Below are 3,663 nucleotides of genomic sequence, written 5' to 3'. Positions count from 1 at the left end.
ATTTAAAGGTTCTGCCAGCAAAAGATAGGCTTTAATCAGTGAAAATTGGAAAACCTACTGAAGATAGGCCCAGGGATACCTTCTAGTCTGCTATCAGAAAACCAACCAAATTTAAAGAAATTGTCACTGGATTGAAATGTCCACTGAAGCCCTAATAGCTTAAATATTATTGTATACCTAGGATTATTTTTTACATTTATTTTTAGATTTAAAATTATTTTTAAAAGAATCATTGTCTTTAAAATAATGGATACTTCTCAAAATGAAATAAATGTATAGTTCTATCTGCATGCAAGCAAGTCATTGAATAAAAATGTCTTGGAAATAAAACTAGTATAAGATCTTTTCAAAAGGTTTGGGCTGTCAATTTATATTGGCATTTTCCCAAAAGAAAAGACAAGATTCCAACTTCTCAAATTAACCTGACTTTTACCATTTTTATGACTGTATTGTCAAGTCTGAGCAATACTTTAAGGAATTCAATAAGTTACTAGTTGAGTTGTATTACATATGTATATCACACCACGAATCCATCAACTAATGTAATATAAATTTTCAAGTTCAATACTAAAGACAAACATGCTTGGTTGACATTCAGTAGTTTCCTATTATAAATTAAATTGAATTTTTAATTACAAAAGAGATTAAGCGAATGGCATGTAAAATATGAAATATTGTGGTTTTAAGAGACTAAATTCAGTCATTTAGTTCCCTAATCTGATATTTTTACAGTTTATATATATCTTTTTTTAAAAAATCAAACTCTTCTGAGAGTTTCAGCAGTCTATTTTAGTCAGCTTATTTTATGTACTTTCTTGGTCTTGAGGTAAGGACTGTTTAATGTTTGAATCACCAGCACAGTTTCATGCTTAGCATATAGTAGGTGTTAATAAAAGTTCATTGATTGCTGAGATCCAATTAATGAAAGGAAGGATAGATTCAAATAGAGCAGTTTGGAGTTCTTTATTCATTTTTTTTTGTTGTTGTTCTGTGCCTTTTGTTCTGCATAAGAAAGCCGATATTTATAGTTAGCATTGGTAAAGTAGTTCTTAGCACTGGCTTATCAAAGATGCCAGCAGGAATTCCCATAAAAGCATGTGTCTCATTTTGTGATGAAGGTAAATGTCAGGAAGAATGTTAAAGCAGCTAGAAGATCATTTTTCACCTTCTAATTCCTTGACAATCTATCCTTCACTAATCACATCAACTGTGTGGTTAGTTTTTGTTATTATTGTTGTTGTTGTTTTTTAAAATAAGACAATTAACAAATTCAGAAGAGCAAGTTCCTGGAAATCCATAACTTGTAATCAGTTTCCCTACCAGTCACAAGAAAATGCCTGGGCAAAAGTTACTACTCAACTCATTAGGGAGGAGAGGTAAGTTCTCTGTCTCAAAGGCTGCCTTAATTTCTTAATGTAATGGACTCCTACCCTCTTTTCTTCTGCTTGGTAAAGGTGATATATTCCTTTTCTTCTTTCTCTCTCCACTAACTTCATCTTCCCCTTCCCCTCTAGCCCTAATACCCAGAACTGATTTCATCAAGACACAGTGAATTTCTAACCAGAGACAAAAGCCAGACTTGGAAGGGACAGTTTCCACACATTGTAAGACCTACAGCCAAGCTAGTCTCAGAGACAGTAATTATTACATTGTCCATTGCTCAGAAGCAGAAGGCAGCAGCAGGTACTTCTTCAGTCTCCTTGCCTAGAGTGTTTTTTTCCAGAAGGGCTGTCAGATTTTTTGACCTACCTATCAGTTGGCAGGATGGATGAAGCTACCACAGATGTCACAAAGGAGCTTCAGTGAAGCTGCTGACTTAGAAACATGCCAACCTTCAAAATAGCTATCTTTGGATATAGCTTTAATAATCACTGTTGTATTTTAAGGAATTTTTAAATGACAAGAAGGCTGAAATAATGTATTCACAAAAGATGTAATTGAAAACATGTAAGAAAATAAATTCAACAGCCAGAAGTTGTCCTGGAAAAAAGTTTGTTTAGGTTCCCCCATAGAGACTAATAGCATGAAAAGAAATAACAAAAAAAAACTCACTGTCAATACTTTAAAGAGCCCTTTTCCAAGATGATTTTACCCAAAAAAGTCGAGTGACAATGAAATTACACTAACACTTTCAAATCTAAAGTATGCAAATAGTATCACATATAGAGAATTTTAAAAAACACTTTTAAAATCACTGCCACAAGAAATTGGTAATCAGAATCTTATTAGTTCATTTTAGAGCTGGACCAATAACATTATTTCATCAAGCACTCATGTCCATGAGCCATACTTCACATTTAATGAAATTTGGACATCAGTCCCATACCTCATATTTAAAAGAACTCAAGATACCTAGTTCCACAGGAAAATCCATTCCTTAGTAGACCATCTTTAAGTAACACAGGTCCTAAGCTGACAATTCCAGGAAGCTAGGTTTTTTTTCTTGACAATTTAAATTCATTCAGATTAAAATCTCAAGAATCCTTAAATAGCTGATAAAATCTAAAGATTTCATAGTATTTCTTATATATTCTTCATCCAAAATTCATACCAAAATTATTTGGTAGCCAGTGTACTTCTACTAGATGGTGAGATTGTTTAGAAAATCAACAGTTACCTTATGAAACAATAAACTGAATTTGTAGGCCAACATCAGATATACTTACCAAATGTGCTTGGTTAATAGGCTGAAATGCAAAATGCTCTTCTTGTGGCCTCAACTTAGGCCTTTCACAGAAAATTAGAAATGAAACACCATTGTGATTCATCTGACTTTGAAATACTGTACACAGATCTTTATAACAATTCCACAAGGCATTAAAAGTGTTTTTTGTTTGTTTTTTAGGAATCAACTTGTCATAGAACTTTGTTAAAATGAATTGTAGTTCTGATACCTCACTGTGATGTGAAAATGACCTTACATTATTAAATGCTATAGCACTCAAGGATATGCTTTGTTTGGCACGTCATGAGACTGGGGTCAGCAACAGACTATATTATCTAAGACCAGCCTAGACAAGTTCTGAGAGGATTATATACAGAAGGTTGGCTACCAGGTTACATGTGGATTGGGGGAAAGGGGTGTTGGTCAAGACTCATGGTTTTTGGAAAGGTGATGAAAACTATTAATAAGGGAAGGATGTTGATAACATAACAGATTTTTTGAAGAAAAATTCATAAATAGAAACAATAATTTGCTGTGTCTAAGACCTAAGCATTGAAACAGAACGCTTCTATTTTTCTGTAGTGCGATATCAGAAAGGGAAAAAAGAAATATATGGAACTCAGGAAGTATTTTGTAGCTCCTTGATCTGCTTCTTGTTTTGGTGGGTACTTCGGGGATTCAGGTTATTTTACCTGGGTACTCAGGATGCCTAAAGTGATGTATGAGGGCTATAATAAACAATTGCTACTTACTTGCAAGAGAAAATCCTTAATTGATTAAGGGATAATTGCTTTGCATCCAGGAAGAAATAACCCAGAACTGTTTTCTCCTTTTTATTAAATTTCAGTGATGAAAAATACAAATGACCATAGTGGCTATTAGTTTCATGGACAGGGACTAGGGAGAGCACTTCCAAAGAAGGAACCTTTGCATAGAATTGGCGTAAGTAAATTAACACCACATCGTTTCTATCTATGGGCAAGTGAAAATTTTGCTAC

The sequence above is a fragment of the Antechinus flavipes genome, chromosome 2 (genome assembly GCF_016432865.1).
Source record: "Antechinus flavipes isolate AdamAnt ecotype Samford, QLD, Australia chromosome 2, AdamAnt_v2, whole genome shotgun sequence".
In the NCBI taxonomy this organism is placed as follows: Eukaryota; Metazoa; Chordata; class Mammalia; order Dasyuromorphia; family Dasyuridae; genus Antechinus; species Antechinus flavipes.
This window is presented reverse-complemented; position numbering follows the sequence as displayed.